Genomic DNA, 10227 nt, shown 5'->3' with positions numbered 1-10227 from the left:
TCTGTGAGGGAGTGCAAAGAAGCATAAATTTGTAAATGGAACAAACAGAGGTGGTCATCTTGTCCTACTGTGTGTGCTGCATTCCACTTGTACTTTCCAATTCTTGGCTGTAGTGGGTGGATGAAGGAGATGAGCAATAATTTGGTTTTGGCAGCAGTTGTTAGATAAATGTAGACTCATGCTTCCTTCTTGTACAGCTTGTATAGCACGGCCCAGGAAGGTTTCTGTATGTGCCTTAATCTTTTGGTTTTGCATTTATGTCTTTTAGTGTAACCAGATGAGCTGCCAGAGCTGTGCCTCTCTTCCAAATGACTGTTTTCCTTGTGTTTCACCTCTTCCCTCCTGGGAAGCAGGCAGTGGGTTTTGTGGGTTTTGTCTCAGCCTCGTGGCCAGAGATGTACACAGAATACCAGAATAATGTCCTGCCCTGTTCATGTCTGCTCCATCCTGCTGTCCCTGCCACGTGTATGAAGGCCTGGAGCAAGTGTGGCTCAGGTGACCTGAAGATCAAATTGATGGGTCAGGATATTCATGGTGATCCAGGTATCAGTTGCTCAGGAGAGACTTAATCCCTCATGGATATGTGCCTTGGGAGGAGGGCTCCTGGAGAAGATCCTACCTTGTGCTTATAGAAATCTGCACATTTTTACATGCACATGGCGTTTGTGTGGGCTTGCACATCACTGTGACAGCCTGGCCCAGATGCATCACCCAAAATATCTAGTGGGAGTGACCCAATTCCTTAATCAAAACTACGGGACACGTTGAGCAATAAATAATCTAGGATGGATTTTGCATGTTCTTCTTTTCCCTGCTGTATTCAACCCTTCTGCTGCTCAGCTTGCTGTTCTCAGACATCTCTTGGCTTAGCTAAAAGCAGGGATATAATTTTTTAATACTTGCAGCACAGTTTCACTGGTGACTGCCAGTTCCTGCAGGATTGACCTGAGCCTGGTTACCACGTTAGGCAGGATCTGCCTTGGCTTGCTGCAAGCCTTTTCCCCAGTGTGCCCCAGTGGAGCTGGGCCTGGTTATGTCAGACAAGGATCTGCCCCTCTGTGTCTCTCTGTTCTGATCTGCCCTCCACAGAGCTCTGTTTTAGCATCAGCTGGAAGAGATATGCCAGAAATAGCTTTGGATCTTCCACTTCAACACTATTTTCAATAAAAGAATTTCACTATAAGCAGAATTAATTAACACTTTAATTAAGCTATGATTAAAGCCTCACACTTTAAATATATACCTCTATTTCAAACGATGCTTTCAAATTGCTAGGTTCTAAAACTTATTTGGCTTGGAACAAAATAAGCAATATCAATTAACTGAGTTTAATAGACTTCTTTTGCAACAGATTTGTTTTTAAAATTTAGAACAGATTTTTTTTTTTCCATTCTATTTAAAATAGAATTTTAAATCTACTGTATTTTTTTAAAGTGGTTTAAATCTAACTGAAATCAGAGATAGTAAGCATTGAAAACACTAAGCCTTGTTTTTTTTCCTTTTTTCAGTCTGGATACTTCCCTACTTAATGATCCCTCTGGGAACTTCAGCTGCATTTTTTTCTGAGTATCAAGAAAAATGTGAAACTGAAACTGTCGCATCAGATACAGTCAATTCCATGTCATAATGAGGCTAAATCAAGTCTCCTGTGAGATTAATAAGTGGGAATTTATACCTGTTGTCCCCTGACTTCTACTCCTTTCTGCAGCCTTGGTTGGGAATTTTGGCTCTTCTCTCTTCTGAGGCTGCATTCAGCTGAGCACTGAAATTACTGAAAAATCCCTTTCAGGCTTGGGGAAAGCTTGTCTGCATAAACAGCCAGCTCCAAATGTGTAGTGCTCAGCTTATAGATTTAAATCATACCATACTGCATTCCCTGACACAGAACAGAGTGAAAGTCAATGAAATTCAGATGGGAAAAAGAAAAACCGATCAGAAATTTCAACAAATAAGGGCCCATTTAGCCAGAAAAAGAAAAAGACCATAGGACATGGTGTTAATGCAAATATTAGAAAGATAAAGATGACAATATCAGTAAAGAAGGTGCAGTATGCATTAAAGAAATCTTTATCAAAATAAACTCACTGTTAAAAAAATTAATAACCATCCAGCCTGACATTTCAAAAATAGGAAAAGTGCAATTAGGACTGAAGTGTCAACCGCAATAAGACACCAGAGAGGCTGTGAGGCAGAAAGCATTGTGGCCATGGAAAACTCCAGCTTCACACCACCTCCACAAAGTGGGAAAATGTCAAACTGGCCTCTAATTCCTGGTACACTTTTTAGTAACATAAATTATTTCCCCTTGGGCAGTCAGATGTCACAGAAGGAGAAGTCGTGCAGCCATTAACAGGACACAGGATCAGGATCAAATGTTACCTTCGTAAAATGATGGTGTGACAATGACCACAATGTGTGCGAGGGAAACTTCCTTATGGAACTAGGAAGGCTGAAAGAAGAATCAGCAAAGCACAGGGAGGAGTTATCAATAAAATACTACTGCTTAAAACACAGAAAATGTATCTACATTGGCAAAACTGAAGAGAACTCAGGAAAGTTAAATAAAAAGTTGTAAGGAGGGCAAGAAAACTGTTGATTAACAGCACAGCAGATGCATTAAAAGCTAAAAATAAAATACATCAGAAGCAGGCAACCTGCCAGGAGACTGCAGGGTTTGCAGATGATAGATACAGAGCAGGAGTGCTCAGAAAATACATTTGGTATAGGAAAGGTATATTAATTACCTGCAGCAGTGCTCCCTGTAGAAGGGATTATGAGAGTTTCTGGGCTAGAACTTTTATCTGCAGGTGATGAGTAATGGTCTCAACCGATGGGCCAGAAGCCAATAGCATGAGCAGTGATATATCAGCAGGACCAGATGATGTTCACCTGGTGATTTTAAAGCAGCTTGGATATGAAATTGCCTGCCAAGTTACTGTGGAGTGTAACTTATTTCTCACATCAGACTGGTACCAGAGAAATGGGAGGTGGCAGATGAAGTATCAGTTCTTAAGAGGAAAGCAGAGGACAGTTGGGCAGTTACAGACCAGGAAGCTCTATTTCCAAAAACAACCACCAAACCATAGAAAACCAGACAGAATTCAAAGGCTCACAGTTGCCTTGGGTTGTCAAGCATTGGAACAGGCTGTCCACAGAAGTGGTGGAATCAGATTCTCTGGAGGTATATAAAAAAAGTGTAGATGTGGCATTCAGGGATGTGATTTAATGGTGGACTTGGCAGTGCCAGGTTAATGGTTGGGGCTGATGATTTTAAAGGTCTTTTTCAAACTAAAAAATTCGACAGTTGTATGAATCTAAGTGGAAAAGTCGGCAAGGCTTCAGCAAAGGGAAATCTTGCTCTTGGTACCTATTACAATTCTGAAACAGTAAAAGTGAGCCAATCAATACATTTTAAAAACCACAAACTGTGATGGGGGCAAGAGGGGACTTCTGCCTTTATCTGGGTGAAAGATGGAAAGAGAGCAGCAGTGAACAGTGAAATTGGATAATAAAAGGAAGTCTACAAGAGCCTTCGCTGTTTAACATATTTACAGAAAAAGCAGAAGGACTGCAAAATTTTCTGGTGGTATACATGTCATAAATGAGGGGTTGCAGAAAGTAATCTGAATGCCAAATCATAAGTTATATAATGGTAGATAAAGTTAAAAGTTGACAAATGTGAAGGAGAATACATTGGGAGAGAGAATATTCCAACACAAAATAATGAGCTCAGCAGGCACTGGCATACAGGAAAAATCTAGGAATAATTGCAGAGAGTTCCCTGAACACATCAGCTCCATGGGCAGTGTTGGAAAAATTGCAGAGAGCGATAAAATAATAAAAAGCATTGTAAAAGTTTTGACTTGAGAAGAAATTTGGTAGACATAGATCCCTTTACCTTGAAGAAAAAGGTAACTGAAGAAAAGACATGAGTAATAGCAAATAAAGGCAAAAAGACTGGCTATTTGCAGTCTCTCAGTCCATCAAATAAATGGCAAACATAATAGCGACATATAAAATGAAGAAAGGCATTTGGTAAAGCAAAACTGAAGTGTAAAACTCAAAAGTACAAGATGTTTTGAAAGAAAACAGAACAGATATATTTAAAATGTTTAGACAAATCTGCAGAAGGAGAATAAAAGGCATCAAGACCTGACAAATATGAGGATAGCCTTGCTGGGGCTCCACAGGAATCTTAACCCACAGACTGCTAAATCTCAGTAGGTATTCTGAAGAGTTATTGCACCTTGCTTCACCTACCATCAGGGCACCAATGTGACCAGCCCCAGCAGCAGACACCAGGCACCTCACTGGGAATGAGCATGGGCCAAATATGACAAAGGAAGATTGTTGACAGCCTTCAAATACATACAACATAGCATCAAAGAAGAAAGAAAGAAAAAACTTTTCCTTGCACATGAAGTAATGGGTTTGGATGTTAGCAACAGAGACTTTGGAGCAGTTTTCATAGTCTAACTAATGGCTGGTGTAGTTGATTGCTATGCTACATTGCTGAGAGGTGTGGGGCTACCAATGTCAAGAGATGCTGCCAGTGGTCCCAGGGAATAGGTTCAAAAATCCATCAGGAATACTTTACAACCACTGTCCTAGCTTGGAGAGGGATACTACCTCTTAAGGATTTCCTGTGAAAGAAATATCACAGAGTTTAAGAGGCCTCAGCCTTCCCAGCCTGGCTCAATGAAGAGGAGGACACTTTACAATGGAGAGAAATGCTAATAGAATGTTGCTGTAATTTGCTTACAGGAAGAAACAAGGAGATGTGAATAGACCTAGGTGCACTTGCCTTTATGGAATTTAGGAAGTGTTTAGGTGACTCAGAGCAGTGTCTCACAGCATGGAAAATGCTTGCCTCAGGGAAGACAAATGCTGCTCTGATTTTATTTCCTCCAGGCTGCTCCTGTCTCTTTGGGATCTGTCAGGTCTGAAGTGCAGGATCTTTGGCAGACTACCCCCAAGGTGAGGGAATTCCCAACAGCCAACTCCTATTCAAGAAACTCTTGATAGAATAGAATCATAAATTATTTCAAGTTGAAAGGAGACCCGTAAGGATCATCAAATCCAACACCCTGCAGCTTGCAGAAATATTAAAACTAAACCACATGGTCGAGAGCATTGTCCGGCCTCTCAGTGAACTCTGACAGGCAAACTGAGCGAAAAATCCCCCATACAGATCCAAAGCCCTGAAGGGCATGGCCTCAACACGACTGCCAAGCTCTGAATTCCATCAGAAACAACTAAAATTTACCTCATTTGATTAACAGGGCTTTCTTGGAGATAGTTACCAAGCATCACCACTGCTATTGCTCCAGCACTCAGCGGCAGCCAAGGGCTGTGGGAGGGGAATTACAGGAGCTCGGAGAGTGTTGTTGTTTGTGCCTCGGGGTCCCAATGTCCCCAGTGGGTCGCACCGGGAGCGGCGCTGGCCCGGCGCTGTCCAGGGTGCTGAACCGGCGGCTTCGCCCTCCGCGGCTGCCGGGGCGGCTCTGCCCGGCGGGAGGCGGCGCTGGGAGGGACCCTGGCACCGGGAGAACGGGGCTGTCCACAGCCTCTGGTTGCTTTTTAGACCAAGAAGAGAAATCTCGTGCTTTTACCCCAGAACGGTTCTTGGTTGTAGTGCAGAGGGGTCAGCTGGAAGGCAATTAATCATTGAATCACCTGAGTTGTAAGGGATCCACAAAGATCACTGAAGACCAATTTCTGTCCCTGCACAGGACGACTCCAAGAATCACACCATGTGGGTCAGAGCATTTTACAAGTCCTTCTTGAACTCTGTCAGGCTTTGTGTTGTGACAGCTTCCCTGGAGAGCCTGTTCCACTGCCCAACCACCTTCTGGTTGAAAAACCCTTTCAAAATATCCAACCTAAACCTCCCTGACAAAACTTCAGGCCCATTCCCTCATCTCCTGTCACTGGGCACCACAGAGCAGAGATCAGTGCCTGCCCCTCCTCTTCCCCTCACAGGGAAGCTGCAGACTGCAGTGAGGTTTCCCCTCAGTCTCCCCAAGCTGAACAGACTGAGTGACCCCCGTGGCTCTTCATACAGCTTCCTCTCTAGACCTCTCACCATCATGATGGCCCTTCACTCACCATAATGTGAGGCTGTTCATAAAAATGTTGGTGCTTATGGCTTTGAAGTGGTCTTTTGTGTTTTGGGGGCTTTTATTCCCTTATTATTCATTGTATAGTCAGACATCAGTGGTGAAGACTTCGGTTGTGGGGGCCTTGCAAGAACGAAAATCTTGCATGGGGAGTGAGACTTTGGTTTTGAGGAAACAAGAATGCAGGTGAAAAAATAACCAAGGAGGGAAACCCCGAAGGTTTTGATACGATGGTTAACTTGTTAGAAACTAGAAAAAGTGCTGGGAATTAAACAGAGGAAGCTGCCCCCCCTCCAGGGGTAATCTGACTTTCTGCATTTAGGTGGTGTTGGGGTTTAGCCCCAGATGGCAACTCTGCATCCCCAGTGACTCCTTCACTTTCCCAACAGTGGGATGGAGGAGGGAATCAGAAGGGTAAAATTAAGAAAGTAATGGGCTGAGATAAAGACGGTTTAATAGGAAAAGAAAAACCCTCACATACAAACAAAACAAAGTAAGGAATTAATTCACCACTTCCCATGGGCAAGTGGATGTTTAGCCATCTCCAGGGAAAGGATCTATCACATTTAATGATTATTTGGGAAGACAAACACCATCACTCTAAGCATCTCCATTTCCTCCTTCTTCTCCCAGTTTTATAAGCTGATTATGATTCCATATGGTCTAGAATACCTTGTTGGTCCACACTTTTCCCCCTTCCAATTTCTTGTGCACCCCCAGCCTACTCACTGCTGGCTTGGTGCAAGGCCTTCTCAGAAATAACAAAAATACCTCTGTATTATCAACACTGTTTCTAGCACGGATCCAAAACAGCCCTGTAGTAGCTAATATAAAGAAAACTCTACCTCAGCCAAAATTGGCACAGATATTGCTTAAAGGTCAGATTTCAAGTGTTGCAGGATGATGGTGATGTGATAGCTTTAAGCAAGATGAGACACTGTATTCCATATTCAGTGTGTATACATATACGGAAAACCACAAAATGCAGCCATGTCAGAGAAGTAGCTGCTTCAGCAGCTGAGACAAAACAATGAGATCATACCCAAAAATTGTGTTTAACAGTTGTAAACCAAGATATTTCATTCTCAGATGGTATTCTACTTGTCTTTTGGGGAAAACACCCTCATTGCTGAAGCAAGAAAGGAGAGCATGGGAATTCAGGCCTCTCCCATGCACTGGCATACCTGAAACCTACATTATTTTGCATGGCACCTCCTTTTCCTCAAATGTGACGAGTAGGTGTTATTTGTCCACGTACAGGGATTTTGTGAAGCTGAATTTCTTATGATGGGCAAAGCTTTGCTTGTCCTTGCTGGAGCATGGCTATTGGGAGTCAGTCATAGGACAGCAGGCAGCTGAGATACACTGATATTATGTAGGCTGGTTAACAAAAAATCTGCCCTCTCTAAACCACAGTATTTTTCCCATTGCAGTGTTTGTAACAGACAGTTTAACATGAAGAAAATAAAGATATTGTAACTGCTTTGATCCCAAGAGCAGCAGTGAGTTAACACGTCCTGGAATTAACTCCTGGCACAGTGCAAGATTGACGTAGAAGTCCCACTGCTTGTGCAGGTAATTCATCACTCTGCAGCCCCCAACTGCAATTTGGGTATTTCAGGCTTACCTTTTTCCTGGATAGGTACATGGTCTTATGAATGTTTTCACCTGTGCTGATATCCCTCTCTGAAGTTTAGGCACTGATATTAGGGTTACATTGATTAAATTTTCAGTAGCATCACAGATGACCTAACCCAAATGACATAGGAAGCATTGCCTCACACAATGATCTACCCCAAAGGCAATTCTCTCTCTTTGGGCATGAGAGTTTCTAATTCTCATCACTCAGATGTCTAGGAGCTGTCATTGCTGTGCCTAAAATATAATGGAACAGAACTGTGACATAGAAGTTAATCTCTATTGTGTATAAGACTCAAAGGCAGTGATTATAGACATCCATAATAAATTGAAGAGGATCACAAAGGATACTGTTTCTAGATAGTGATGTTTAATACTTTATTCTCTATTCTTAACTTGCGCCTATACATGCAAAAGAAGTGCCAGTATCTCTCTTTGATTTGCAGTTCAGACAGCTCCAAAAGGCAGGTTTCCACCTTCTATCTGTATCTCTGCTGGAATTATAAATTAGTTTAGCATTCCAAAAGCACTGATATTTCACACAAGGAGAAAGTCACTGGCAAGCTTTTCAAATAGTCTCTAAGGATATGAAGGCTTAGTCTACCCATTAATACAAGGGCACTCACACCAGTGATCAAGAAAGGCTTTCTGACCCATTCTCGTGTTGCCAGATGAAAAATCATCTACACCTGGAGAGCTAACACAATGCTTATTCTTTAAAACCCACTGGCCTATGGAACTGCACAATGCCCATTGTATAAGAAGGAGAGCTGGAAAGCAACCAGCCCCAGTTCTGCCAACTTTTACTAGTTCACTGATCATTCAGGTGTGACTTTGTGCTGACCACCAGGGACCACCAAAGAGACCCCCAGCACAGAAGAACATGTGTAAAGGGGAGAGAAAATATGTCAATGATTTCAGGGACATGACTATCATATATGTGTTTATTCTGGGGCAATCAGTGAATATGTATGTGAAATACAGTATAAAACCAGAAGTTTTCCTGTACTCAGCATGCACAGTATTTTGAAGGAAATATTCCCTCATGCCTTCTGACAAATAAAGAACACCTGATTCTTAATATTACATTGGTGTTAAGGAGTTTATTTTATTTTTACTGATATTTGGTTACAGCTAGATCGTTGATGTTCACATCTCCCTCAGACCTGTCTTTTTATCCAGCAAATGAAGGAGAGTACTGTGCTGGGATTATAACTTCTTGCCATGGCTCAGGATCCCCTGTTCTCTGATGTTGCTGTTTATTCCAGTCAGATTTGGAACCAGTGTAAACTTGCTGAGTTTCACAGCAGGCAGGCATGACTTACACTAACTGAGGCCAGCCTCAGACATGGACAAAATAACTCCTGAAAACCCTTACTCTCTTCTGCAAGACAGAAAAAGCTGATTCCCCCTGGAGAGAGCCTGGTCGGGGGGCTGAGGCTGCTTGAGGGGCAGAACAACCCCAGGCACCGTCAGCAGCTAACTAGAGAAGCCCTGTGTTGTCCGTGCAGCCACGTGCTCATGTCCTTTTCCCACAGCCCTCAAGACAGGCACAAAGCACTTGGAGACAGCAGCCTTGACACAGCCAAGCTCAGAGCAGCTTTCCCACCCCTGGTGTCACAGTGGCCTCCTGCAAGCTGGGCCAGGGCATGGCAGGAGGAGGAGGGGGCTCACCAGGTCAGGACATTCCAGAGCAGCCTGCTCAGAGCACCCTGCCCCCACTCTTCTTTTTCTGTTCTTTTTTGGCCACAGAGCTGAGGAGAAGTGACACTCATATCCTCTGCAAAATGGCTTGCTGACAAACATGTGAGAAGGGCCAGAGGCATGGAAACTGGAGGTGAAGTGTGTGCCAGTTGCCTTAAATTCAAACCAACCAGCCAATGTGAATGGAAAACTGAGAGAGTGAAGAGGCAAATGGTGGCTAATCACAACAGCTTAAAGGAACGTGTGAGACCACCCAGAGCCAAGTTGGCATCACAAATTCCCCTATCAAAGAGAGACAGCAAACTGCATCCTTGGGTCTTCTGCATCCTGCCCCTTTGGTGTTCCCCCATCCGGCACATCAAACAGAGGCAGATTCTCAGGGGTGAGCAGGCAGGCTCACAGGCTGCCTGCTCATTCATAGGCTGATGTGCCTATAAAGCACTTTCTATCTTAGGAGAACAATCCTATCTTGTCTCTGGACCATGACCAAGGACCCCACTTTGGCCCTTAGCCTCCCCTCAGGGCTTTACATCGAGGCTATGTGTATATATTATTGATACTTCCTGACTAGTCTCTTTTGAGAATCACAGATTTTCTTCTCATCTGTGTGGTAGCCACCAGGGATCACAGAATGACAGAATGGCCTGGACTGGAAGGGACCCTAAAGTTCATCTGGTTCTAATCACCTGCCATGGGCAGAGACATCTTCCTCTAGACCAGGTTGCTCAGAGCTGCATCCAACCCATCTTTAAACACTTCCAGGGAT

Source organism: Melospiza melodia, chromosome 2 (assembly GCF_035770615.1).
Source record: "Melospiza melodia melodia isolate bMelMel2 chromosome 2, bMelMel2.pri, whole genome shotgun sequence".
Taxonomy (NCBI): Eukaryota; Metazoa; Chordata; class Aves; order Passeriformes; family Passerellidae; genus Melospiza; species Melospiza melodia.
The sequence above is the reverse complement of the archived record's forward strand: the minus strand, read 5'-3'. Positions refer to the sequence as shown.